Here is a 15718-nt window from a genome sequence, read left to right as displayed (position 1 = left end):
GGCCTTCAGTGTCAAGTCTTTCTCCGATGCTCGCCGAAGCGGCTCAAAAGGAGATGCCTGCAGGGTTTTCAAAACTAGCCCCAGATTCCAAGCTGGACAGGGTGCTCACACTGGAGGTCGGAGCCGAAGCACCCCTCTAAGAAACCGTGCCACATCTGGGTGAGCAGCCAAAGACACGCCTTCCACCTTACCACGAAGGGAGGCCAAAGCTGCCACCTGCACCCGCAGGGAATTATAGGCCAAGCCTTTTTGTACACCTTCCTGCAAAAAGTCCAGAATCGGCGAGACAGGAGCCTGCATTGGATCAATGGCTCTGGAAGCACACCAAGACTCAAACAGGCACCAAATCCTGGCATAAGCCACGGAAGTGGACCGCTTGCGGGCTTGCAGGAGAGTGGAAATAACTTTATTGGAATAACCTTTATCCCTTAATTGCGCCCTCTCAATAGCCATGCCGTAAGACCAAAGAGGCCGGCGTCCTCCATGGCTACCGGTCCCTGAGTCAACAGGTTCGGTACCAGAGGTAACAGCAGAGGAGCCTCCAGGAGCATCTGTCGGAGGTCTGCATACCAAGGTCTCCTTGGCCAATCCGGGGCGATGAGGACCACTTCTCCTGGGTGCAGCCGAATCCGCAAGAGCAGGCGCCCTATCAAGGGCCATGGGGGAAACACATAAAGTAGACCCGGAGGCCAGGGTTGAGCCAAGGCATCCAACCCTGCCGAGCGAGGATCTCTCCGTCTGCTGAAGAAGCACGGGACTTTGGTATTGGCACTTGTCGCCATTAGATCCATCACGGGCTTGCCCCATTTGGCACAGATCTGCAGGAAAACTTTGTCTGCCAGATTCCATTCTGCTGGATCGATCTGATGCCTGCTCAGATAATCGGCCTGCACATTGCTCTGACCTGCAATATGAGCTGCCGACAGACACTGAAGATGCAGCTCGGCCCAGTGGCAAATCAGTTCGGCCTGCGCGGCTAGTGCTCTGCACCTTGTTCCGCCTTGTCGATTTATATAGGCCACCGTTGTCGTGTTGTCCGACATCACTCTGACAGCCAATCCTTCCAGAAGCGCCTGAAACACCGCTTTCAACTCTAGGCGGTTGATGGACCACTCCGACTCCTCGGGTGTCCATACACCCTGGGAATGCTTCCCCTTGCAGTGTGCGCCCCAGCCCTTCAGGCTGGCATCTGTTACCACTAGGCACCAAACGGGGAGCGTCAGCGGCATTCCTCGCCGCAGCATGCTGTCCGAGAGCCACCACTCCATGCTGAGACGGGCCGCAGGGAGCCAAGTAAGTCTGCATTGGGAATCCTGAGAAATAGGAGACCATCTCCGGAGTAGGGAATACTGTAGAGGTCTCAGGTGTGCTCTCGCCCAGGGTACCACTTCCATCGTGGCTGTCATCGATCCCAGCAGCTGGACAAAGTCCCAAGCTCGCGGGCGGGGCATCCTCAGGAGCAGACGGACCTGATTCTGAAGCTTGCACCGCCTTAGCTCGGGTAGGAACACATAGCCCGAGACTGTGTCGAACCTGGCCCCCAAAAACTCTAGAGATTGTGAAGGGGACAGGTGACTTTTGGCCATATTGACGACCCAGCCTAGAGATTGCAGTACTGAGACCACTCTGGCTGTAGCTTGTAAGCTCTCTGTTGCAGAGTCTGCTCTGATGAGCCAGTCGTCTAGGTACGGGTGAACCCTGATACCTTCTCGCCTGAGAAAAGCAGCTACTACCACCATTACCTTCGAAAAGGTTCGGGGAGCTGTGGCGAGGCCAAAAGGCAAGGCCCTGAACTGGAAATGTTTTCCCAACACCGCAAACCTCAGAAACTTCTGGTGCGGGGGCCAAATCGGTATGTGCAAGTAAGCTTCTTTCAGGTCTAGAGACGTGAGAAACTCTCCTGGCTGAACCGCCGCTATGACGGAGCGCAGGGATTCCTTGTGGAAATGCCGCACTCGCAGGGACTTGTTCACTTCTTTTAAGTCCAGAAAAGGGCGAAAGGACCCACCTTTTCGCGGCACCACAAAGTAGATGGAGTATCGGCCGCAGCCTTGCTCGGCGGGAGGCACCGGGGTCACTGCCCCTAACTGAATCAGACCTTGTAAAGTCTCCTCCACCGTTGCCCGTTTGACGGCAGAACCGCATCGGGACTCCACAAACACATCTCTTACTGGGGCGTTGAATTCTATTCTGTATCCATCTCTGATCAAGTCCAGAACCCACTGATCTGAGGAAATCTTGGCCCACTCCTCGACAAAGAGGGAAAGCCGTCCTCCGATGACAGGCATCGAGGAGAGGGCCGGCGCACCATCATTGAGAGGGTCGCCCCTGAAGTCCTGGTCTTGAGCCACCGGCTGCGGAACGCTTCTCCGAGCGAAAGGAGTTCCTCTGCTGACCACGGGCACGTGAAGTGAACCCAGCAGAACGCCCCGGGCGGTAACTTCTAGCTTCACGGAAGCGAGGTCTGTACGAGGAGTGGACCGCCTGGTCCTTAGAGGAAGGCCTCTGCCTATCTTCGGGCAAGCGCTGGGGTTTTGGATCACCCAGGCCTTTCACAATTTTCTCTAACTCCTCACCAAATAGGAGAAGTCCTTGAAAAGGCAACTTCACCAACCTTTGCTTACAGGCCATGTCCGCTGCCCAGTGTCGTAGCCACAGACGATGGCGAGCCGCCACTGCTACTGCCATTTGTTTAGCCGAAGCTCTGACAAGGTCATAAAGGGCATCAGCCAGAAAGGACAAGGCCACCTCCATCCGTGGAGCCACATCCAAGAAGGGCTCCACTCCATCTCCGGGCTGAGCCACTGCCTGTTGCAGCCAAGCTAGGCAAACTCTCACAGCATTACAGCTGCATGCAGATGCCCGAACAGTGAGACCTGCAATTTCAAAGGACCGTTTCAACGCTGTTTCCAGCCTACGGTCTTGAACGTCCTTCAGGGCAACACCTCCTTCAACAGGGAGGGTAGTTCTCTTTGTCACCGCAGTGACTAGGGCATCCACTGTAGGCATTTGAAAACGAGCCATATGTCCCTCACGCAGAGGGTATAACTGCCCCATAGCCCTGGAAACTCTCAAAGGTCCCTCGGGGTCAGCCCACTCAGCCGAAACAAGCTCTAGGATGGAGTCATGCAAAGGGAAGGCCCGAGCACCTTTCTTGGTACTAGCCATCCTGGGATTACCCGATGAGGCCATGCCACTGTCAGGATCTTCAATCGAGAGGGCCTGCAGGGTATCTGAAATAAGCGCTGGCAGCTCATCACGGTGGAAAATCCTCACCGCGGAGGGATCATCCAGATCCTGTGGTAAATCCGCACCTGACTCTGGTTCCTCAGACCAAGAACGTCTGTCAGAGTTCTCCGAATCCTCACACCCCGACCACGGGGGGAAAAAGGTGCACCACAATCTGAAGGGGAATTAACCCTTCTGCGCTTATCTTTAGGCCAAGCATCCGGGAAAAAAGCCTCACTGGGCAGTCCCAGGCCAGAATCCATCGGGGGGGCAATCAGAGGAGCCTCAGGCGACCCTTGAGGAAGGGCTCTTTTCATCATGTATGCTTTATGCAGCAAAAGCACAAAATCCGGGGAGAAAATCTCACCCTGGGCACCCAAATCCTGTCCGGTGCTAGCCACTCCTGAAATAACCTCATCTCGAGGTGCCCCATCCGGCTCAGGTCTCTCCGTGTCCACGGAGGCTGCGCCATGCGGTGTAAGCAAAATGGCGCCCGCTGCCAGCTCAGAGCGGGAAGAAACATCGCTCGCCATGCTCGGGCCGGCTCCTACGCCAATACAGCACGATTTACAGAGCCCTGCTGCTAATTTGCGCTTGCCACAAGTGGAACAGCGCTTTACATTGTCCGCAGCCATCGCCAAAAAACGGTGGTAAAATCCAAAATGGCGGTTCGCGCCAAAATCGCCCCGATCGCGGGCCCACCCCGGAGGAGTTGGAAAACACTCTTACCTCAAAGGATCTAGTGTACAACTACGATCCTGCTGAAAATCAGGTCAAAAACCTCTGTTCCAGCGTCTCTGCGTTTAAAAACGCGACGCAACTTTTTTTTTTTTTTTTTTTAAGCTGTGAGGAAAGCAGAGGTATTGAAGACTCCGGAGGCTCAGATGAGTGGGAAAGGCAGGGAAAGGGCTAACCTATATGCCTGCATCCACTGTTGGTGGGTAAGGACAGGGAAAGCAAGGCAATATGTCCACATCCACAGAGGTATGGGTAAGGCAGGGAAAGGGCTAACCTATGTGCCTTTAAAGTGAAGCTGCTATAGCCTCCAACACCCCGGTTAACAACTGGCAAGCCAGGAACCACCTCCCGGCAGATTTTTCTGGAGCTCGAACAAGCTGCAGCCACCCTGCTAAGGGAGATAGAGAATACTGAAGAGGCAGTGGAGCTAGCTGGCCAAGAGGGCACTGTGAAAGTTTGAGTGCTCTCTATCTCCCCTGCTGGTTGATGGACATAACCCATACGTAATGGCTTCATCTGCTTGATGACAAGGAAACATCTAATCATAAGGCAAAAAAAAAAAAAAATCACTCCAACCCTAGATTCTGAATCGTTTGCAGCCTTTTCAATAAAATGTTAGTGCACTCCACATATACAACATTACAACTATCCATTTTCAAAAGCAGTAAGGACAGTAGACGTCAAAAAGGAAACAATTCAAAATTTTTGCAAATCGATCTTAACTTAATAGCTGAAATGAATGTTTTATTACCTTACTGACTTGATTTGCCATGCTCAATTAGCAATCAACTTCTACTCCTATATATATATACACACACACATATATTTTCAGCTGCTCCAAGAGATTCCCTAATGGTTGTAGCAAGACATTGAACAGCAGAGGCGAGAGGGGTGGGCCCTGTGATACCCCACGAACAGGTACTCAACTATCCAAGAGGCCACCCCCTGCATGTTAACTCTAATTCCTGCCCATTAAAAATCTCGAACCAATTTATCATTGCACCAGATATCCTGAAAAATGTCCAACAAAGCTATCAGGATAGAATGATCCACGAGGTCAAAGGCACTCTACAGATCAAACTGAATAACCACTAAATTTTGACCTTAACATATGTCTCCCTTGGGTAATCAGGGCACCCAAAATGGTCTCTGTACTGTGACCCTTTCAAAACTCAGATTATGAATAATGTAGAAAGTCAAATTTAGACAGATAATCCTCCAGCTGCATCGCCACCCAACCCTCCATAATCTTTATCAGTAATGGAATACATGCAACAGGTCTATAATTCCCAACCTACGGCAAGTTACACTTAGGATTTTTGAAAATACGCATTAAAACTACCCTAGGATGGTACCACATAATTCTGGAAACAGACCTTTACTAAGGCAATGATTTAACCAATCTGATAAAAACATAAAATGCAAGAGAAGCACTCCTCATTAAATTAAATGGACAAACATTAAGACTGCAAAAAGATTTAGCATAGTGTTTGACTGTACAATCTATACCATCATCAAAGCTACTCCAGTTTCTATCAACAACAATCTCAGAGATATGCTAGTTCAGGAATACGTGAAACAGAGACCTGTGTTCTAATACCGCCTAGAAAAGGCAGCTAATGCACTAGACGGAGGATAAAGAAGACTATCAGATCTAGATAAAATGATCTACATCAATCTGCAGACTATATTTAAAAAATTGCTTATCGTCTAATCTTTCTTTACCTATAAGCTTTGAATAATATTCCTTCCTTTTAAATGAAATAGTCCATTTAAAGTTATGAATTGTCTGCCTCCAAGTTTTTTTGTTCTCATCCGTAGGATTTTTTTCTCCAAATCCGTTCCAGCTTTCTGGAAGCCTGTTTTAGTAATTTTAATTCATCAAACCATTTGGTTGACTCCCTCATTCTAACTCTCCTAATATTCAATGGAGAAATTTCATCCAACACTAACTCGCTATTATCATTCCATTCAGATAAGAGATTATCTTCCTACAACCATCTTGAAAAAAATAAAAAAAATCAAATCATCCATTCTATTCCAGAAACTAACTTTATCAATCCTACCTCTGGTGTTTTTTCAACTGAGTATATTTTCTTTTTCTCAATCTCCCGCCACCTAATTTTAAATTCCACTAGATAATGATCTGGTACATCAACAGATAAATTATAATCTGAAGAACTAAGATAGGTCATTTTTTAGATTTTTTTTAACCTCTTTTGTGTGATCTATCCAGGGTCAAATTTCTTAAACCAAATCAATCCAAAATATTTTTCAAAAACCACAATCTTGTAATCATCTTTCTTATCTAAATGTAAATATCCCCTAATAGTAGCACTGATCTATAGGTAACCGCATTTCTGGAAATAAAATCAGTAAAAATGTCTCAAATATCAGCAGAGTCTGATGTCAGAATTAGTGGGCGGAGCTTGCTTCCCATGCCTCAAAGCAGGAAACCACTGGTAATGCCCCACTCTCAGTCTAGCGATTAGAGATGGAAAGAGAGAATTTGACCTTTGGCAGCATCTGATATCAGAATTAGTGGATGGAAGCAGAAAACCACTGGTAACGTCCCACTCTGTCTAGCTGTACATCACCTTGAGTGAATTCCTTAAAAAAAAAAAAAAAAAAAAAAGCAGCAAATAAATCCTAAAAAAATAATGGCCTACAGACTCTATTGCCTGCTATAGTCCAACAAATGAAATGGGGAAATACACAGTTTCCTTACACAGCAAAGCTTGAAGAATTAAAGAAAAGAACCACATCAACAACATCAGAAGCGCAGGAAATTCAACAGTGAGGGAGAACAGGAAATGCTGAGGGAATGGGCAAAGAATGGACCAGGTAGCAATAAAGACTAAAAAGGTCAGAGCAGACACAATAAGGAAGAAGGGATTAGGTCATTTCTAGTGAGAAAATTAGTTTTATAATTTTCAAAGCATGCACATAATATAATAAATTCAGAACTCCACACAATAAAACACTGCTGTAAATACAGCAATTTAATAAATAAAAAGATCTAACCTACAGTATTATCTTTAAGGAAAGAAAAGACCATGGAGCAATTCAGAAATCAACAAATCTTGTTCTTCCCTTTCCAATGTAAACTCCAATCATTAGTCTGGAAAACCTCCTAATCATTAAGAGTTTTCACAGATATGTGCAAAATTCAAAACTTATCTTACACTCAAATAATTAACATTTATATGAAACCAGAAATAAGGTCTATTCAAAGGTGACCAGCATTTCAAGCTGCATCAGGACAATACTGAACTCTGGATAATGTGAGATATAAATATCATAAATAAAATGTGTAACTGAAGTCCTCAGTCAATCATAAAACATAACAGAGGACTTAAACCCAAATTAACCATTCATAAAGAACACCCACTATACATATGAGAGATGTCTTCTCCAATTGTCCTGTCTCAATGGGGAATGCTCTGTAAGCTCTAAAACAGGGGTGGGCAACCTCAGTCCTCAAGGCCACAGTCCAGTTATGTTTTCAGCATTTCCCCAATTAAAATGAATGAGATCTATCTGCATGCACTGCCTCCTTTGTACGCAAACAGATCTCATGCAAATTCATTGGGGAAATCCTAAAAACCCAACTGGGTTGTGGCCCTTGAGAGATTGTCCACCCCTGCTCTACAAAATGGACACATTCTGAAGAATTCAAACTTCAGTCACACACTGAAATTTTAAATCGGAAAGTGTGAGTTTTGTCCCCAGTTTAATATTGTCTCTGAAGCAGCATCAGCAAAATGCTGGCCAGTATCAGATTTGGATTTATATAGACCATGTCTCTGGTGTCACACAACACAGGTTTAAGTTTGAACTTTTCACATTTTGCAAACACCTAAAAATTGTGAAATTTTTCAGATCAATAATTGGATCTTATATTGGTAAGTAATCAAGAAAAATACCTGCTACTTTTGTTCTATGGTCTATTCTTCCCTAGAGACCGATACTGAAATTGGCTCCCTAATGCATGAAGTTAAAGCAGCAGTGCATAACTCCGATACCAGACATAAAAATGGTGCCACTGATTTTTCTACTCGCACATATGTTAGGACCATAAAACAGCAGGCTTAACTCACCCAGATAACTGTCTGAAGGAGTGGCCTAGTGGTTAGGGTGGTGGACTTTGGTCCTTGTGACTCTGAGCAAGTCACTTAACCCTCCATTGCCCGCCGCATAGAGCCTGCCATGAGTGGGAAAGGGCGGGGTACAAATGTAACAACAACAACAAAAAATTAGCAAATGCACCTAGGAGAAGAGTTCCGCGCAATGGCCAGAAAAGAAGCCAGTCCAGGAAGAACCACTGGTACCTGCAGGGATACAATCCAGATCCAGATGGGAGAAAGGAAATGGCAGAAGAAGGCTGAGCATCAAAGATGAGCGGTAAAAGGGGATAAAAAGACAGGCTGGGAGTAAGACAAAAACTTAAAAATGAAAAGCAGAATAAGGAGACAAACAGTCAAAGCCAAGCAGAGCAAAGACATAAAAATCTCAAAGGCTAAGAATTTATTTTTTACCGTAACTCCTACAAATTCAGATTGGCAACTGAGCTTTCAAAAAATGTTTCAGCTACAGAGGAAATACATGTAGTACACTTCTACCCTGTTGCAGAAATGCTTCCAGATTTACTAATGGAACTATCCCACCATTTTTGACAGGAACATTCTGGGCCATAACGAGCACAACTCCCAAGTATCTTCTGCAGATATAAATAACAGGAAAAAAAGAAAAAGGCAATTGTGATTTTCTAATGCATCTAACCCTGCTCTTTGTGCTACAACAGGTAGTGCATTAAAAATCGTAACTAGGCATATACATATACTTAATGCTGCTTCGAGTTGTAGGGAAGAAAAAAATGTCTTTAGAAAAGGGTGCAATTCCTAAGGGCATAGTCCACCAAGATGTTGAAAGTCACCTTCAGACTCTTGAAGCCTTGGTCAAAAAAATGTCACATAGGTAGAGATAGTTATGTCAATTTTGCACATAAAGCTGAAAACAGAATGCGATTCAGTAGCATCAAAAAGGACAGTAGGCAGACATACTCCTGTGAGAGAGTAGCTGAATTTCACCATTCTTTATATAACCCGTAGCACCATTACCAGAACACTCCAAATGCCACTCCAATTTAGAACACATAACTTGGATTTAGATTTAATTACATATCTTGACTAAATCCAAGCTCAAGGCGAATAATAAGCAGGTATACAAGTTCTACATCAAACATATATACGCCTGCAATTTTTGGAAAGAGAGCCACTTGTGCGTCATCAGCACCCACTGTCAACAGCAAAAAGTACTTTTTGTGTTGGTATCATATGTAGACTTTTAAATAAAAACGTCACAAAGAACGTATTCTGCAGCAGTAATCAAATTATCTCCTTTTACAATGATTTGCATTAATTTTACTCTTTTAAGTACTGCATGCAAATTTGACAATATCTACTTGTAATATTTCACTCTGCAGCCTCCAGAATGCTTCCCATCGATACAGAAAAAAAATCATATATGTTCTAGACAGCACTTGTAATTTTATCTTTAACAAACTGCTTGTGTTCATGGGTAAAACACTGCACTAGTTGCAGAAATAGTTTTGATTGTCATCCCTGGGGACAAGTGACATTATCTAGGCAAAGTGTGCATTACACCATATGAACTCCAGGAGGTGGCTCTCCTTGGAACAACGCAAGTATTGAGACGAGCATTAGCAATGAATTAAAGACCGAAAAACTAACCCATTTGGAGACATCCAAAAAATGGTAGCAGAAATCAAAGAACAGGTAAGCATTCATGCCATTCACTGGGTTCACAGGAAAGATGAACAAAGATGAAAACACATGTGGAATTCTAGCTTTCCTCAATCACTGTTGTGTTGCTGTCAACTTAAACAGTGCATGTATCTGCAAGGTTCTGCTCTGATCTGATCATTTGCAAGGAGGACTTCCCTCTCCCACATTCACAGTGCCCAGTTTATGTATTCTATATAAAAGGAATATTTTGTTATCATAGCCTCTCTCAATTAATGAGGCTCAAACCTAGTAATAGTTCTCTCCAATTTTCTCCCATTATTTTAAAGCAAGATACACACTTTATATTGCTGGCACTTTGCTATAAATACAGGCCACTCATGTCACCCTTCTAGATCTATTGTTAAACAGGATTTAGAAGGTTTAGATTGGATATTGAATTTCATGTTTTGGTATTTTGTTGAGATTGCTACTGCCGATTGAAAGCTGCTATATAGTTTAGTCAGGACAAAGTTTCATATTCCTTCCATTAGTGGTGTCTACATATTAAAATGGTTACTTTATGTGGTGAACACTGCTGTGAAAGGTGAATAAGTCAAAGACAGCAACCCAAAGAGGGGGATGGTTCAAGATCTCTGCAAATCAAATAAAAAATAATTCATATTAACCGCTACCTCCCCTTTCCAGGGTTCAATGAAGCTAAAATTAAAATAAAGCTAAAATTATTAAGAAGATACAAAACAAATTACAAAATCAATGTAAATAGCTGAAAATATAAAAGCAAAACAAATTTAATTGGTAGTATTATCAGGGAACAAAATCATTTTAACTTTTTTCCTGAATAGTAATTCTTCACTGTTTTAAAACATTTAGGAAAATAATTCCATAATGAGATTGCCATAGATTAAAAATTGAACATTTTTGAAACAGATTGGCCACAGGGTCAACTGGTCTCTTAAACGGAATGAAAATCCAAAAAAAGAAACTGTATTTTAATCAGTAGCTCTGAAGTAAACCCATATAAGAATATGAAAGAGCAAACATGCTGCTCTGAAATTAATTCTTTCCCTAACAGGAGGCCAGTGTAGTCTAATTAAGCATGATGAAACATTACTATATTTGCTAAGCTTAAAAATCAATCTGGCTCCAGTGTTTTGAACATGTTGTAGTTTCTTAGAATATTTAGAGCTAATGCACAAAAAAAAAAACGACACTGCAATAGTCCAAGTAAGGTAGCATCATTTGAACCAATAAGGCGAATGCATCTTGATTTAAAAAAAGCTCTTATCAAACGCAAGTGTCTTAATTCATACAGAGTTTTTTTTTCCCCCAAAGTTGATTAATGAGGGCCATAAGACAAGGAGCCAAGAATCACTCCCAAGACTCTAGCCTCAGACTCCACCAAATGAACCCTGTCGTTTGATAGAATAAGAAGGCGGCTGCAAAGCCAACAGCTATTGTTTTATCACAGAAAAAGTCTAGATTAGCCCAAGTCATGCAGGTGTGAAAGCTAGAGATGATCACTATTCAAGAGAAAAGATTTTGGAATTTTACTCAATTGCGGGTTTTCTTTGTATGTTTTTGTGACATCATAGGAATGCCTATGTTTGAATCTTCTGAAATCCGCTTCAAACTGGTATTGTAACAAGTAAGGGAAATAAGGCTGGTGCCAGGCAGACTTCTATGGTCTGTGACCCAAGAACAAGGACAGATCAAGCTGCAAGTATGCGTACTTTCAGGGTCTGATTAAGGCTAATTGATGCCCTAAGCACAGCCCAACAACGGTGCCCCTCAGCCCTTCCATTGCTTAACTGACAAGACATGAAGATTCAATAAGTGCTGAAATATTACGTATATTTATAATGATTAGAAAAACACTGAAATTCATGTTGGCTAATAGGTGCGGCAGACGGCAGTAAAAGAGTTAAGGGAATAATAGCGGGGGGGGGGGGGGGGGGGAGAATCCTGTGGTGCCCTAAGCATGTGCTTATTTTGCTTAATGGTTAATCCAGGGCTGTGTATTCTATACATGTCATATGCTAGGAGTGTAACTCAAAGGGGGAGGGGAAAACACCTTGATAGCCAGTTTGCAACATTGTTGTGCCGCTCTGGCCACCTTGTTGGGTGGACTGGATGGACTATGTGGGGTCTTTATCTGTCATCATTTACTATGTTACAATAAGTCACTGTATTGGTATTAGACCTGGGTTAAAACTTGGAGGTTGATATGCTTGCTAGACAAGTTGGTTTCTATAGACAACTACATTTTGAGCACGTATAAGAAATAATGGCTCCCTGACCCTTATTGTACAATTACAGGTCCAACTAACCTGCTCTATGTTTCAGCAACCATTACCAGCAATACACATGATTATTCTTAACTGTAGCGTTAAAGGTAAACAGAACAGCAGCTCACTGCCCAAGTGCTTGCTGCAACATATTCCACTGGTCTAACTTAAATCTTCATTAGGGAAGGAAACAGAATTTCTTGTAGGAAATGGCTTTTCTTTTTTTGTACCATGGCAACAGAAATCTTTCCAGATGCTTTATTGCTAGTGAAAGCAACTAGTTTTCTGCCATTCTGCAGATGCAGAACGAACCATAAGAGTGTTTACTGCTGCTGAATCTGTTCCATATGTTTTCATCCAAAAATCACAATTATACATTGATAACCAACAAGCAAATAAGAAAATAACTGAAAATTTCTCAAAACTGACCGATTTTTCCCATATAACAGATAAACCATTCTTAAGAGATTCCTTCTGCAGGTTCAAATTAAAAACATTCAATAGGCAGACCAAACATGATCATCTTAATATGGTGCAAAGCTCCTTCGACAAGCCATTGGTATGTATGAGATGCTAGCATTCTTAGTAGACTGGCCACACAGACATCCCAGTAGAGCAGTGGGGCACCCTAGAGGGCACTGCAGTGGACTTTCACATAAAAGGTCCCAGGTACACATCTCACTGTTATCTCCTTATATTGTATGGGGAGCCCTCCAAAGCTCACCACCTACTGTACCCAACTGTACACCACTACAATAGCTCTTATGCCTGCTATCACCTGTATGTAGATACAGCAGGTTTTTGGAGGGCTCACACTTTCCACAAGGATACCCAGCTAGAGTGGGATATGGGCCTGGGTCCCCTTCTCTACAGTCCACTGCACTGACCACTAGGCTACTCCAGGGACCTGCTTGTTGCTCTAATAGGACTGGCCATAATATCTGAAGCTGTCACAGAGGCTGGTATGTACTGGTTCTTTCGCATCATTGGGGGTGGGAAGGGGTCAGTGACCACTGGGGGATTAAGGGAAGGTTATGCCATAATCTCTCCAGTGGTCATCTGGTCATTTAGGGCAACTCTTAGTTACTTAAGAAAGATTGGAACAGATCTAGACCAAAACATCTAACCTTTAGCCCTGGATGTTTTTGCTTTGTTCCATTACGGCAGAAAAAAAAATCCAGGTTTTTGGAATGCCCAAATCCCACCCCTCCAAAACGTCCCCTTGAGATTTGGATGCACTGCACAGAAAAATGTCTCAAAATTAGAGGTTTCAAAAATTTAAATATGGATATTTTTCATATCATAAAGGAATCAAAATAATCTTGAAACACCTACAGCCAACACCCTGCCCTCTTGATCTCTGTACAACAAAGACAGTACAACTAGAGAGCAAAAGACTTAATGAAGGGGCCACTAAAATTGTTAGTTCTTCTCTTATGGCAGGGCAGTTGCCACCACTAAAAAGGACTGTGGTGCACCCGCTACCAAAAAAGTGCTCCCTTTACCAGGATAATCTTGAAATTTACCGATCAGTTTCAAACGTCCCTTTCACAGACGGTGTGCATTCAACTCAAATCCTATATAATAAAACGCACCTCCAACATTCTGAAGCTGACTGCATGGCTGAGGCATTTCTGCTCTCTGTATCCATCTCCTGAATTGACATCACGTACTTCCAGGTTCGTCACAAGCAGAAGTGACCAACCACACGAGGTTTCTCAGCTTCAGAATGTTGGAGGTGCATTCTATTAAATAGGATTGGTCAGATCCTTGAAGCACAGCCAGAGCACTAAAAAGTGCTCCCTTTACCAGGATAATCTTGAAATTTACCGATCAGTTTCAAACGTCCCTTTCACAGACAGTGTGCATTCAACTCAAATCCTATATAATAAAACGCACCTCCAACATTCTGAAGCTTCAGAATGTTGGAGGTGCATTCTATTAAATAGGATTGGTCAGATCCTTGAAACACAGCCAGAGCTCTGCATCCTGCACAGTTACTCTCAGATACCATAGGGGGGGGGGGGGGGGCTGACACCAGAGAGAGGGAGGGAGGGGGGGGGCTGACACCAGAGAGGGGGGGGAGGTATTTCTGTCACACACACACTCTCTCTCTCACAGTCAATGTCTTTCTCTCTCTCACTCTCACACACTGTCTCTCACACTGTATCACATTCACTCTCTGTGTCACACAGTCACTCACACACTCTCTCTCTCTCTCGCACACACTGTATCTGTGTGAAACACACTCTCTCTCTCACACTGTGTCTCACATATGCACTTGCACACACTCTCATTCTCACACACACTCTCTCTCTCACAGACACACTCGCACCCAGACTCACTCTCTCTCTCACACACACACTCGCACATTCACTCTCTCTCACACACACTCTCTCTCTCTCACAGACACACTCGCACCCAGACTCACTCTCTCTCTCACACACACACTCGCACATTCACTCTCTCTCTCACATACAGTCACTCTCGCATACACTCTCTCAAACATACACACTCCGAGGAAAACCTTGCTAGCGCCCGTTTCATTTGTGTCAGAAACGGGCCTTTTTTACTAGTAGCTAAATGAAAACTGGCTAGACCCATGTCAAATCTGGTTTCAGAACTGGGTACAGAATAGAGACAGTTCCTTGTACCCGCATGACAATCTCCACAGAAACCATGACAAGGGATCTGCCTCAGTACTAGTGTTACACAACATAAGCGTTGTCATACTGGGACAGACCAAAAGTCCATCAAGCCCAATATCCTGTTTCCAACAATGGCCAATCCAGGTCACAACTACCTGGCAGAATCCCAGAACTGTAAAACAGATTTTAGCAGTGGATTTTCCCAAGTCCATCTTAATAATGGCTTATGGACTTTTCTTTTAGGAAATTATCCAAACCTTTTTAAAACCCTGCTAACTGCTTGTACTACATTATCTGCCAATAAAATCCAGAGTTTAAATTACATGTTGAGTGAAGAAACATTTTCCCCAGTTTGTTTTAAATTTACTACTTAGTAGTTTATTTGCATGCTCCCTAGTCCTAGTTTTTGGAAAGAGTAAACAAGCAATTTACCTCTACTGGAGCCACTCCACTCGGTATTTTATAGACTTCTAGCATTATCTCCCCTCAGCCGTCTCTTCTCTAAGCTGAAGAGCCCTAGCCACTTTAGCCTTTCCTCCAAGGGACGTCATCCCATCCCCTTGATCATTTTCATTGCCCTTCTCTATACCCTTTTTATTTCCACTATATCTTTGAGATGCAGTGACCAGAATTGCACACAGTATTTGAAGTGCAGTCGCACTATGGAGCAATACAAAGGCATTACAACATTCTCATTTTTGCTTTCCATTCCTTTCCTAGTAATTCCTAACATTCTATTTGCTTTCTTAGCTGCTACTGCACACTGAGCAGAGGGTTTCAATGTACCATCGACACCTAGATCCTTATCCTGGGCTGCGATTCCTAATGTGGAACCTTGCATCACGTAGAAATAATGTGTTCCTCTCTCCTACATGCATCTCTTTGCACTTGCTCATATTAAACATCATCTGCCATTTGGATGCCCAGTCTCGTAAGGTACTCTTGTAGTTTTTCACAATCCTCTTGCGATTTAACAACTTTGAATAACTTTGTGTCATCAGCAAATCACTAGTTATTCCCAGCTCCAGATGATTTATAAACATGTCAAAAA

At 43.5% G+C, this 15718-nt stretch overlaps 1 protein-coding gene across 1 annotated transcript in view; it reads right to left on the bottom strand.

Annotated features, from left to right (window-relative positions):
- TAF4 (TATA-box binding protein associated factor 4) overlaps positions 1 to 15718 on the bottom strand; it is a 157150-nt gene that overhangs the window by 96910 nt on the left and 44522 nt on the right. The gene's annotated exons all lie outside the window — the stretch shown is intronic.

This window comes from Microcaecilia unicolor, chromosome 8, assembly GCF_901765095.1.
Source record: "Microcaecilia unicolor chromosome 8, aMicUni1.1, whole genome shotgun sequence".
NCBI lineage: Eukaryota > Metazoa > Chordata > Amphibia > Gymnophiona > Siphonopidae > Microcaecilia > Microcaecilia unicolor.
Note: the sequence above shows the minus strand (reverse complement) of the source record. Positions and strands in the feature narration are given on the sequence as shown.